This window comes from Canis lupus, chromosome 36 (genome assembly GCF_011100685.1).
Source record: "Canis lupus familiaris isolate Mischka breed German Shepherd chromosome 36, alternate assembly UU_Cfam_GSD_1.0, whole genome shotgun sequence".
Lineage (NCBI taxonomy): Eukaryota > Metazoa > Chordata > Mammalia > Carnivora > Canidae > Canis > Canis lupus.
The window spans coordinates 2,745,843-2,759,055 of record NC_049257.1 but is presented as its reverse complement, the minus strand read 5'-3'; the positions used below and the strand labels follow the sequence as shown (position 1 = coordinate 2,759,055).

At 37.1% G+C, this 13,213-nt stretch overlaps 1 long non-coding RNA gene across 1 annotated transcript; it reads left to right on the top strand.

Annotated features, from left to right (window-relative positions):
• The first annotated feature begins 16 nt into the window (after positions 1–16).
• LOC119867790 lies at positions 17–4,905 on the top strand. Its single transcript, XR_005384481.1, has 3 exons — positions 17–779; positions 3,918–4,027; positions 4,714–4,905. It is a non-coding gene; the product is annotated as an uncharacterized LOC119867790 (long non-coding RNA).
• The last annotated feature ends 8,308 nt before the right edge of the window (positions 4,906–13,213 follow it).

The window sequence follows — 13,213 nt, the reverse complement described above, 5'->3', positions numbered from 1 at the left end:
TAAGGGCCAAGGAACAAGCCCGTAGAGCCACCCCCTGTTCCTTTCCCTCAGCAACCTGGAGCCTGGGAAGAGAGTGAACAGTGAAGGTCACTGGGGAAGCTTCACAGAAGGGAGGGGAGTCAACGCCACGTTGTCTGCCGGTTACATGCCAGGCTGTCCCATTTGTATGCTATTGCCCAGCACATGGAAAGGAGCAGAAGCTTTTGAGGGAAATAAAGATGGGGTGGATAAAGATAATGAACCAGACCGTGGGTGCTCAGCTGAGTGGGGACTGAGGAGATGGAAGAGGAGGGGGAGACTCGAGATATTTAACCAGAGTGTCAGAGTCGTAGGCAAATAGAGATGGGAAGGAGAGGACCAAAGTGCCCTAGAAATAGGGGATTCTGGGCACCAACAGTAACGTGGATGAGCTTAAAGGAAAATGAGGAGATAAAGGAGATCAAATAAAAAGGGTGCAGAAGGGATACTGGGGGGAGGTACAAGGGTGTGTCTGTGATGAAAGTTGGATGTGGAGGGGATAATACAGAGTTATGTAAAGAGAGGGTGGCTGCTTTAGGTGTGGGAAGCCACGGACCCCACAGAAGTTTCAAGTTTTGTCACAAAGGAATTAAAAAGAGCAAAACAATTTTCAAGAAAGGTGCCTCTCCTGTCATTCCTTTCTAGCTGGAGGGATTGGAAAGCAGGTTTGTTTCCCTAAGGAGTGCTACGATTTTCAAGCAGGGAGATGTGGGCTTCCTTCCAAGAGTTGGACCAATAGGAAAGGCCGAGCCAGGTGGCAGGTGAGGCCAACCTTGCATGGTTTCAGAGGTTCCTCCGACACAGTTATTCTACCTACCATCTGTGGCAAGGCTGGATCTCCTCTCGCGTCATGCTCTCAGCTCCAACCTATGACATTCCTATTATTACTTCCATTTTACAAATGAGGAGATGAGGCTCAAAGGTATTGTTGAGTATCTTGGCCGGTCAGTACATGGGATAGCTGGAATTTGAACTCAGAACCGAGACACACAATTCCAACTGCCTTCGGCCCAGAGGGACTGGGTCTCTTCCACAGGGATTCTGCCGAGTTGAAGAGGTTGCTTCAGGTGTGTTCAGACTTCCAGGGGGGACCATTGACGTGAAATGGTAGTGAGCACAGGGATGATAGTATATCGCTCTAGTCTTCCCTTCTCTTCGATGGGATCATTTTGATTGCTTTTCCTCGTTAGTACACGAAGGAGTTTTGAGTTGCTTGCTTTGCTGCCCAAGAAAAGATTGGGAATGATTGCTGCATGTGCTTATGTCACCGAGGAAGTGATATTAAAGGTAGTAAAGAGTAAAAATGTTTTTCCTCCTCAAGCTGTTTGCATTTCCTTACATTAATCATTTGATCTTTAGCCAGCTTCTACATTTTCTATCAGGAAAACCAAACTGCACATCAGTAAGTTCACTTTAGTCCCAGCCCTGAGCACACCGCTTTGTAAAAACTGGCTGAGCGTGAGCCATTTACTCTTTCTTCTCTTTCTCTATTTGTGGTCTACGGGGTGTTTAACTGTTATTAACATTTTCTTAAAGCTACTCTCGTAGTCTGCCAAATGGTAGAGTAGATTTTACTTAGAGTGTCAAGCAGAGAGTAATATTTCTTCAGAAGACTATCTGCATCTAGCTTGGTGTGGTCAAAGGGTTGCACAGATAGTCTTATTATATTACAAAATTTATTGGAATATACACAGTTGACAAACAAACTATGGTGGATTTAGGTCAGCTGTTTGCTTATATGATAGATTTTGTTCGTCTTTGACATTTAATTTAAGCCTCGCTTATCTGAGGGCCGGGAATAGGATAAGTATGTTCTGCATGCGTTATGCTTCTTGTTTTATAAAACTGACTTGTCTGCAGCTATCCGGAAATAATTCATAACCAGTGACTTAAGGACAAGGAAGCCTTGTGACATGTTCTGAAAGCGCCTTTTTGAGATGAAGTTCTGAAAAGTTGAATTATGGAGACCCTAAGAGGGGTTTTTATTTTGGGGAATGAAGATAGCTACATTTGTTTTCTTGATCTTTTGCTTAATTATCCTCCCTGCATACTGAATTGATACAGCTGAAACCAAGCTTCCAGAAATCCATAATGAATCCATTCGATGCTAAGAATCTGTGTTGTGTGTAATTGCCCTGCTCTCAGCGGCGGTGGGCAGGATGTGCATGGGCCACATGTATGGAAACGACATCAAAAACATTTGACACATTAGTGACTTATTTTTCATATATCGGAGAAAAAAGTCTGCTGCTGTAAAATCTGCACTTGCAGATGTGTTAGCCCTAAATAACCTTTAAAATTGGTCGTGGTGTGGTGGGAGATGTTGGTATTCATGAGTGTTTTGACATGTTTGACATTTTATGTATGGTGTACTGCTCTGTCTGTCTTGCATTTTTTTCCCCAATAGTGCATGTTTTGTTACTAAAATGCAGCTTTTGGTGTTTATATTTGGGATCTATAAATCTGCTTTTTGGATAAATGATTCGTTGTTATTTATGTAAATGACGTTTTAATGAATTAGGCTATTACTGCTTTTCATGTTATGGCCATAAAAAGAGGGCTGTGTGTGGAAGAGATAATCTGATTTTTTACTTTTTATTATTTCTTTTCTTTTTAAAAAGATTTTATTCATTTATTTGACAGAGAGCACAAGCAGACAGACAGGCAGAGACAGAGGGAAAGGGAGGGGGAGAAGCAGGCCCCCCGCTGAGCGGAGAGCCTCATGCAGGGCTGGATGTGGGGCTGGATCCCAGAACCCTGGGGTCATGACCTGAGCCAAAGGCAGACGTTCAACCGGCTGAGCCACCCACCCAGGCACCTCTGATTTTTACTTTTTAAAGAAAACATGTATTTGATACACGTGAGATACCTTACATTTGCTATAGTCCTGGATTAACAAGTAAGGAAAAGCAATTCTGTGGAATGATTACGTGCTCAGAAGCCAAGGAATTTGTGTACCAAAATCTGGTGTGATGAATAGAGGTTTTGAAACCAGTCTAAGTAGTATTTGGAATTGTCCTCTATTCATTTATTTCTGGGAGGGTCCCTAGGAGGGAATTGCCACTTACACTGAGAAATCCAGGTGGCCCCGACGAAAGTATATTATAAGGAAACACATACCTACATCAGAGATTCAGCAGCCTTCTCTGACTAAAACACGGATTTGGCAGAGTGGTTGTCTTCCCTTTGTACCATATTCTATGTTATTTCTCCAGGTAGAACTGGGTAAGTGAGTACACAAGGTTCAGCTAATCTCTGGTGAGGCATTTTTCAAACCTAGGAGTAGCACGTTACTAAAAGAAATACTGTTTGTGGTTTGAGTTTTGGAAAATACAACAAGTTTTGCCGCCTCTTTTTTGCCTTGCGTGATAAACATGGTGCTACACCAAGTCTATCCTAGTGTCTGCTCAGATTATAAGGATGGATTTAGCTGCGAGTCTTAGCATTCAGAATCAGTTACTCATTGCCTTTCCCCTCTTTAAAACTGATGTTGCTAATAATGTGGCTTCCCTTTAAATGTTATTTTCTTTAAGACTGTAACTGACTCTAAGGCTTTGACATTTTTTTGTCCTAGATATTTCTCCTGTTCTTAATCTCCACCTGTTGTCACATGCCAGGACGGCACTCTACCTCCAGGTGGAAGGACAAAGGGGCAATTTTCTCTGTCTGGGGTGTCAGGACTGCTTTTCCTCTGGAGTGGAAGTTTTCTGTGCACTTTTCCTTTGTACCCTTTCCCTGGGGACTCACACTTCACCTCCATGACACACACAGCAAATGTGGCCTGGGGCTTGTAAGAATACCGCAAGTTTACTTTCCGCCAGCAGATGTATTGAATGTTGCATCTTGCAATTTACATGGTGTCACCAACCTGCACAGACTCTTGACTCGTATCTTCCCAGTTTCTCTTCTTGACTAACAGAGCCTTAGGACTTTTACATCCCTTTGAGGATCTTCCCGAGCGAAATTTCATTCATAAACTACAAAACAACAGAAAAGTCTAACATCGAAGGTGCGATGCTGGTTTTTAAAAAATATATTATTTTACTTTGTAGAGCAATGTGAATGATTATAGTCTGATGCTAACAAGCTTGTGAATCTCATTTCCCAAGTTATGAGTTAGGAAAAAATGTGAGGCTTTTCTTGAATGTGCAGTGTTTTGTATGCTGAACATTGCTTTCATCAAAATATGTACTGTTGATTCATTCATTACATTTCTTGTATGTACTTAACTGGAAAGCAAGAGAAAGAAAATCAAGTGCTTGTCTTTTCTTGAGTTAATTTCCCTTAACATGTATTCAAAATAAGCATTCCAATGTAGAATAATATAAAATAGTTATGGAATTTGATGATTATAGGAAAGTTGGTGTGGGTGAGAAATGCATCATTCATTAGATTGCAAGCAGCAATGGATGATAGAGAATAGGCAAGGTACTATAAACAGGAAGCTGTAAATAAGCATTTTTTTCCTTTCTGTAACTAGAATACAAATACTTGCATTATGTAGACATATTCATAAATTTAGATGATAACTTAGTGAAACAGGACCATAAACATGAAACCTAGGCATATTATTAAATGTGTATGATTTTGCAATGAACGCTTATTATTTTTAAAAGTCTATGTTCCTATGGCTTTCACTTAGAGAATTCAATCTCCCAGTACTGTGAATAGTCTAATCATTTTTTTTCCCTCCAGCTAATAACAGTAACTTCCAAAATTGAGGACTGAACCACAGCAGTCAAACTTAACAACCCTTTGATCAAATTACAAAACTGGTGACTAAAAGGAACATGAAACCTGTGATCCAGTTTTGCAAAATCTTATTTGAAATCTTATTCAGATTAACAAGAACAGTGTCACATGTGCTGAAAATGGAAAGACCGTAAATAAAACAAACTGTTATCTAACAATAAGCTGACTGGTGTTGTGTGATTCGATGGGGGTGCTGTTATAAGGTTTTTATTTAACCTTGTTACTAACAATCCTTATGATGGCAAACATTGTATTAATCACTCTCACAAATGGTCGTGAATGGAGAACTTGGTGAGACTGGAAAAATACAGTGGCACAAAGAGAGGTCAGGCATACAGGGTGAAAATAAAGCGCTTCTAAGCTGAAAAAGATGAAAGCAAATATATCCAATACATGTCTCAGCATTACAGATGTGAAATACGGAATATGAGTGCAAGAGAAATATTTGTAAAATGCTAATGCTTGGAGTGAAGGCTAGATAAAAAATTAGGTCGCAGTATTCCATGTAAAATCAGAGCAGAAAAGCTTATATGCTTTTTAAGCTGCATGCCCAGGGACTTCTCACCATCAGAACAAGAGAGATGCTAATCCTTTTCTGCAGAAAGCATTGACAAGGCAGTGCCGGAATCCTGCATGCAGTCCTGAACTTCCCAGCACCAGAGGGATGTTGACAAATTGGACAGATTTCAGAGAACCACAACAAAAATGATTAAGGGGCTGGAGCAATTGACTTATGAGGAAAGATTAAAAGGACCAATTATATATTGCTTACCCACACAAGACAAGCAGTAGAGGGGAGGAGAGACAAGAAAACCATGTATGATTATTTGAAGAGTGTAAATACCAAGGTAGAAGATGAATTGTTTAGATTGGTCCAAGATGGCAATAACTTTGAGGTAAGGGGAAGAAAAGAAGTAAAGAGGAATTTGGTAGATTATCAGGAAAATAATTTGCAGTGATGCTATTTGTAAAATAATGGAAGCAATTTGGGGGGATTAGTAAACTATATGGCTCTTATTAATGCAAAAGAAAAAAAGACTGCTTTTTCACTGCAGGAAAACTTTGAGATGAGGGGGAGGGAAAGGAAGAAAAAGCAGTAGTTTACTTCAGTTTAGAATGTGAAGAACTTTATATGGAGTTTAAATTAAATATGACACATTCAAATAAAGGTCAGAGCGAATCTTAAATGAAGCTGTCCTAAAAATAGGACCACTCCTACTTTCATAGGTCTTCTTAGCATGAGAGCTGCTCTCGACCATATATTCTATAGTAAGGTAATCTTACCTTGGTCAGTGTAATAGGAGGATCTTAATGTTTTCTTTTAATAAAATATTCTTCTCCTGGCATTGTTCTCATAATGGAAGTGATGTTGATGGAACTCAGCCCAGTATCAAATTGATAAAAGAACTAAGAAGTGTTCCTATTTGTCTTTTATTAGTATTTTTTTCTGGCATGCCCCTCTGAAACTTGGCTCAGCTTGGAAGGGAAAAGAACGAATGGAATGAAGTGGCCACTTGAAATTATAATAAGCCTGGAAGTGAGGGAAAGGATTTTACATAGCATCCTCCTCTAGAAGCCAAGCAAAGGAAAAGATTTCTTCCAGTGTCAATGAGAAATATAAATGGATCTAAAAACATTAATGGCAAAAAGGAAAAAAGAAAAATTAAATGAACTCAAGGCTCATAAGAATCTCCTGCTTTCTCTGTCTCAGTGAGAGAGTGCTTTTCCTGTGCTAGAAGATGCAGCCTGTGAGGTAGAGGGATGCAGAAGGAGAATCTCATTAACGTGAGCTCTCCACTCCCCATGCACTTTGAAACTGCCTGCTGTCAGGCTGCAGAGAAGCCAACATATGCAGGCTTCCAGGGCGTGCCTGCTGCACAAGGCTGGGTGTAATTATTTCTGGATAGGAGCCTACGTATGATAACACTGACTTAGAGTCTGTCTTTATTTGAACTGATATTTACTATACGTATAATTTAAGCTTCTAACAGTGAGGTCTCATATTGGGGGAGTACCCAGGTATTTCCCCTTGAGCTATTGTAGTCAGTTGATATCTGAACTTTGGAGGATTTACTGTGCTAATTACGAGAGAGAGAGAGAGAGAGAGAGAGAGAGAGAGAGAGAGAGAGAGAGAGAGAGAGAAAATGGGAACCAATCAACATTTGTTTTACTTTTTTGGGTGGATGGTGTTGTTCATAGCTAGTGCATAATGGCTTGTGTTGGTTATAGCCAATCGGTTTTTATCGGAAGTATCTTTCGATTTCTAATAGGAGTGTTTTAGACCCAAACTTGCCACATAATTTTAGTTTCAAGATGACATGTAAAATGTCTGTATGGTACCTTCTTACTTCACTGCCGGAGATTCCAAGGGTTTTTCCTTATTATTATTATTTATTAGAAATAGAGTTGTAGTGGAACTAATATAACACTGCACGTCAACTATATTTCAATAAAAAAGGAGAAAAAGTGATGTTTTAAAAAAGGCATTGCCCTAATAAAAGTCGATGAGCTATATTTACTAGACAGTTTTATTAAGTGAAGAAGGTGCTGTAAGATTTCAGTAGATTTTTTTTCATTTTGTAAATGGTTATCATTTAAGTTTTTATTTTGGCAAACTCTTCAGCCCAGAGATTTAATCATTTTTGCCTTAAAAAGCAAGGAGAAGGGATTACACAGGTAGACAGACTGTGCTGTAAGCAAACATTTCTAATCGCTAAACTGCTTTACTTTTGTTACCGTGTTAATGATTTAGTGGGAAAATGACCTTATTTTGCACAAAAGAAATAATTAGAGTAAACAGAGCTACGATCATTGACTTTTTCTTCTAAACCTAATGATAAACTTTTCTAACAAGAGCATCTCTGATGTGACTATTTGTGCATTTAAAAATACCAATGTGGATAAGGAAGGGGGTTGTTTTTTGTTTCCAGTTTTATGATTAGCTTATTTCAAACATTTTAAATTCTTCTGATCATTTAAAGGAGTGTTGGATTTTAAATTATTTTGTTTACAGTACTTATACCTTGGTTCTAAAACTATTTAATGACAAGGTATTTGTATTATCTTAATTTGTTCAATAACCAGGAATTGTGATACTGAGCTTTTTTTTTAAAAAAAATTGTTTCTTTTTCCTTTTTTTTTTCTTTTTAGTTTTGTCATGGCTTTAGGAGACTCAATCCTAACCCTTTAGTTTGCATGTTAATCATCTTATTCAGGGTTGTTTTTTTTTTTTTTTCCCTCCATTTTATTCACTTTAACCCTTACATTATTTTGAGCTCTGTTTTTTGACCACAAAACTTCTAAAGTGATTATGCAGTTTTATTTTTCTTTCTGTCCTATTTGTGGTTTGTCGCTGTCTATCTCTTGAAAGCATAGGACAAGTCCAACCAGGGTGGAGTGGCCATGTCAACGAAGCTCAGAATTATGCAATGAGACTGTGTAAATGAGTTCTCTAGATTTTTTCAAATTCACTACATCATTGCACACCATGTGAATTTTCCGTGGGTACAAGAACATTGTTATTAGCCATGACATAACTTGTGCAGTGTTTATAATGTCTACTTGGTGAATTAGATTGATTTTTGAGGCAGTTAACATTTGTTATCTTCTTAGGAAGATAAGCACTGTCCGTTTATAGAATTGTAAAATGGCAAAGCTTAAAGTGGTCTCACAAGCTTGACTAAGGCCATCTTTCTCTCTCTTGGCCAGTCTTGTCTTGTTTCCCTTGCATGTGAAAGATAATACCCCAGTTTATTTCCAACTGCATAAAGGATAACGTCATGGAATGAGGATTTGAAAAAGAAATTTTATGAGCACTTTAATATTTAGATGCTAACTATTTTGAATATGTCATTAAAAGGAATGATAGATTTATCCTTTAATGAATTTCTGGGACCTAGTGAAAATCCTTAGGCACTCAAGTGTTTTACCCCATAGTGCATTAACACATTTATATTCCAGATAAACGGCTCAGAAATGAGTGTTTTTAGGCCCACTCTGGGAAGGGCATATTTTGCATATAAAATATTATGATACAGTGACAGAGTATTATAGCATTTAGTGAGTGATTTCGTGAATACTCTCCCAAGTGTTTCTAGGATGCCAAGTGTATCTAAATTACATTATGTACATTTGGCTTACTTATACAAAATGTATTTATTTATAGAAAAAGTATTTTTTTGAGATGATTCTTTAACATATGTGAATAACTTCCATTGATTTTTTTCCAAGGAATGAGATGTCTTTGAGTTGGTACGAACATGAGAGTAGTTGACAATGGTTAGCTTTGTTGCTTAACACTTTCTTTGTGGGTTTATAAATAATGACTTATGTTCTTAAGACATATAATGCAGAGGAAACGCTGGAGGCAGTAGACATATTATTACATATACAGACACAAAATTGCTCTGACACTAATTAGGGCATAAATAATGGCATACCTAACCAAAGGCAAGTAAAACATTTGTTTAGTAATTAAAATGAAACTTATTTACTTGCAGGTTCAAAATTTGTCTGTTTAAAACAGATTAGGTCAGATAGATAACACATAAGCAAGCAGATAGTTACACAGTGCCCAGTTTTGCATCATTCTGAGCACCTTGAACTTACAATGAGTTTCTAGGATCTGGAAGCATGTGGAATTAGAAATTTTGACATGCTCAATAGGACGAACCCTTGTCTTGGAGCTTTTTATTTTCTGTAGGTGTATATGAGACTCTGCATACATCCTGCTCCCTGTTCTTTTCTATTTGTAGTATTTAGAAAAGAATTAACCTAGTTTGTGCTGATATCAGGAACCCTTCAGGAATTAGATTAGTTGCCCAGTTTAAAGCTATATATTTTTGAAAAAGAAAGGGAAGAAGCAGGCTCCAGTGAATGGTAGCTTTAGATTCTTTAAGGAGTATGCTGGGGAATAGTTCTGAATATTTGGATATATAAATGTGAAAGTTGACTAAATGCAAGATAATACTTATGCTTCAGAATCCAGTGCATTTTATCCTGTACAAGATCGAGTGAGATTCCTGGCACTTTCTATGAGCATTGAAATAAAAAAGCAATCCTTGGTAACCAACCAAACACATTTATTGAGCATTGCCAGCTATTAGCTGTGTTACCTTGAGCAATTTACCTAGCCTATCTGTGCGTCAGTTTCCTCATCTGTCAATGAGATAAAAACAGCCTGGGCCTGGGACATTATTAATCCCCAGTAAGGTAGTGCTATATTTATTATTTCTCTTACCACTATCTTACTAGGCTCTGAGAATTCAAGTACTTTTTATTTCAATTCCATCTTCCACTCATTACTTTGTAGTTGTATTTGGTGGTTTATAATGTTGTTCATCATGAAGGGCCTTGTTCGGGTTCTTTCATTTGACCAATCTTGACTGCAAATTCTCTATGTGCTAGCATAGAAATAAGAGAAATACAAAGAAGAAAATCCATCGTCATTGCTCTCAAGTCTCTTAGAGTTTAGTAAGGAAGACATACGTGAAAACAAACACTTTTAGCATAATATGTTAATAAAGCAGGGGCCTGCAAGCCATATGTTGGGATGGAGTGCCCATGAATGCCTGGGAGCATCCTCTCTTTTGCAGAGAAAGGAGACATTTACTTCTAAGGCAGAGAGAGAGACAGAGAGAGAGAGAGAAATATAAAAGGCCTTGGGTTTTCTGGAAATGATGGCATATAAAATCTGAGGAGGGGACATTAGCAGGGGTTAGAGCAATAATCAGAACCTGGATTCTGCAAAAGGATACAAAAGAATTTATATTTTATTCCTTCACCAATATGCAGTAGGGAGCAACAATTAATAAAGCAACGAAACTTCAACTGGGAAAGGAAATAATCTGATTAAATTTTTTATAAAGATCACTCTGGTTATGGCATTCTGGTTACTGGTTTTGTTTTTAGTGGTGCTGGTGATTGGTTGGTTTTGTATAATGCCCTCTTTAGGATCTTCTTTTTAACTTTATTATTATAAAAATTTCCTGTGTTGTGGGTTCAGTGGGCCATCTCAATCTAGAATGCCATTCCTTTTGAGAAAATACCCTCAGTTATTTCTTTCAAATTTTTCCCTCTTTTTTTTTTTTTTTTTTTTGGATAATTTTTCTCTCTCTCTTGGCAACTCCTGAGGAAAAACTAAAGCTTTTGGACTTTCTGAATTAATCTTTTATTACAACAATTTTTCTTTTTTGCTATTATTTCTAACAAGCAATAATCAGAGACCATTTTTTAAAACTGTAAGTGGGTAAAATATTAAGTGCGCAGACAATATCCTTTGTTGGTGAGGATGAAAGGAAATGAGCCATTTCCTAAAATTGTTGATGTGTGTGTAAATTGGGATAGCATTTTTAGAAGGTGACTTGTCAATACCTATGTAAATACGCTCCATAATTAAGTATCCTTCCTAGAGGAATTCTCCATAAGGGAAAGGATATATGCTTATAGATGCTTAGTGTAGCATTGTTTGTAGGAGTGAAGCTTGAAAACAACTAAAAAGCTTTTTTAGGGAAATCACTAAATAAATTTTTATCTATCCATTTAAAGTATAGAATATAGCATAATTGGTTAAAAATATGGGTAAGATATATAAACATGGCTATGGTAAATCCCTAAGAAATGTTGTCAAGAATAATTTTTATAGTTATGTAGCATGTTCTTATGGTTTGGTGCCAATTCCAATGTGTGCAGAAGTTCCCCACACCAACAAGCTATTCTTGTATTCCAGTTGGGTGTCTTAGAATTCAACTCAATTCTGACATCAGATAGCTTTAGATCCTGCAGGGTAAGGGCTTAGTTGCACAAGACTACACTCCCAACTTCCTTGAGACACCAACCACAAACCTAAGCTATTATCTGTGCTTCTGACAAACTGGTCAGAGTGGAGGTTCCAACAACTCCCTCCAACTCAAGATGACAATCCATCACAAGCCTGGGCAGATACCTATACTTTTGACTTACTGGCTGGCTATAAATCAAAGTTTCCCAAGACCTCTTCCTCAGGTTGTATTAATTTGCTAGAGAGCCTCACAGAACTCAGAAGCATTTTGCTTACTAGACTTCCAGTTTATTATAAAAGGATATAACTCAGGAATAGCCAAATGGAAGAGATGCTTAGGGCAGGATATGAAGAAAGGGTGTGGAGCTTCCATGTCCTCTCCAAGAGCATCACTTTCCATGTGTTCACTGCTCTGGAAACTCTGAACCCTGCCCTTTGTGTGTTTTTCTGAAGTTCTATTATATAAGCCTGACTGATTTAATCACTCACCATTGGCTATTGAACTCAATTTCAAGCTCCTTTACCCTGGCAGAGGTGGGGGAGAATGGGTCTGGAAGTCCCAATTACATGGTTGGTTCTCCTAAAAATCAGGCAAGATTCTTTGGTGCACCAAAAGTCACCTCATTCATATAACAAAAGATCTTAATCGCTCTCACCACTTAAGAAATTCCATGGTTTTAGTTCTATGCCAGAAATGGGGACAAAGACCAAGTACACGTTTCTTATTATAAATCATAATATCATACATATATGATATGATGTATGTATAAATACAATATAGGTATTTTTAAATAAGATCGTTATATAGATGTTACATGTAATACTTTATGCCTAAATCTAAATGGCCCAGACAACCTTCTGGAATGTTGCAAATCACTTAATTTTTTATTACCTTTTTTTCAGCTTTACCGAGAAATAATTGACATATATCACTGTATAAGCTTAAGGCACATAGTATAATGGTTTGATTTATATATATCATGAAACGATTACCGTTATAGGTTCAGCTAACATCCTTCTTCTCATATAGATAAAATAAAAAGAAAGAAGAAAATAAAAAAGGAAAAAAAAACCACTTCACCTGTAATGAGAACTTTTAGGACTTACTCTCTTAACAACTTGCCAATGTATCACGCATCAGTGTCAGTAATAGTCATCATGTTGTACATTACATTTCTAGTGCTTATTTATCTTATAACTAGAAGTTTGTATCTTTTGATCACCTTCCCCTATGCCCTGCTTTTGGTAATCACAAATCTGATCTTTTTTTCTATGAGTTTGGATTTCTTTTGTATTTCTTTTCTTTTTTTAAGATTCCATATGTAAGTGAGATCATACTGCATTTGTCTCCTCTGTCTGACTTATTTCACTTTGCATAATGCCTTCCGGATCCATCTGTGTCATCACAAATGGTAGGATTTCCTTTTTTTATGGCTGAATAATATTCATATTATTCATATATATATGTTTCATAACATTCATATATATAATATGTTCAATATACTCATATTCATATATATTCAATATATTCATAATATTCATGCATATCACAATATATCTATATATCACTATATATAGGGATATTATATGTGATACATCTATATATACCTATATATGTGATATATATATATATATATATATATATATATATCAATCACAATTTCT